The sequence below is a fragment of the Apis dorsata genome, unplaced genomic scaffold (assembly GCF_000469605.1).
Source record: "Apis dorsata unplaced genomic scaffold, Apis dorsata 1.3 scaffold_194, whole genome shotgun sequence".
Classification (NCBI taxonomy): Eukaryota; Metazoa; Arthropoda; class Insecta; order Hymenoptera; family Apidae; genus Apis; species Apis dorsata.
The window spans coordinates 1079807-1080073 of NW_006263478.1; positions in this window are offsets into that span (position 1 = coordinate 1079807).

Below are 267 nucleotides of genomic sequence, written 5' to 3' on the forward strand. Positions count from 1 at the left end.
GTGCTCGTCTCGAAATCGGGGACACACAGGGAGCGCGATGATTTTTGTTGTTTGTTGTGCTTTTTAGAGGAGGGGTGGGAGGGAGACTGTTGGCAAGTGTTCCACCCGCGCGAACGGGTGCATATTTCGACGCGAAATCAGGGCGAAATAATTTATGATCGGTCTTTATGGGTCAATTTTTATCGCCCCATGATTTAAACTATTCTGTTTTGTTCGTGCAGCAGCAGAGAGAGAGAGAGAGAGAGAGAGAGAGAGAGAGAGAGAGAT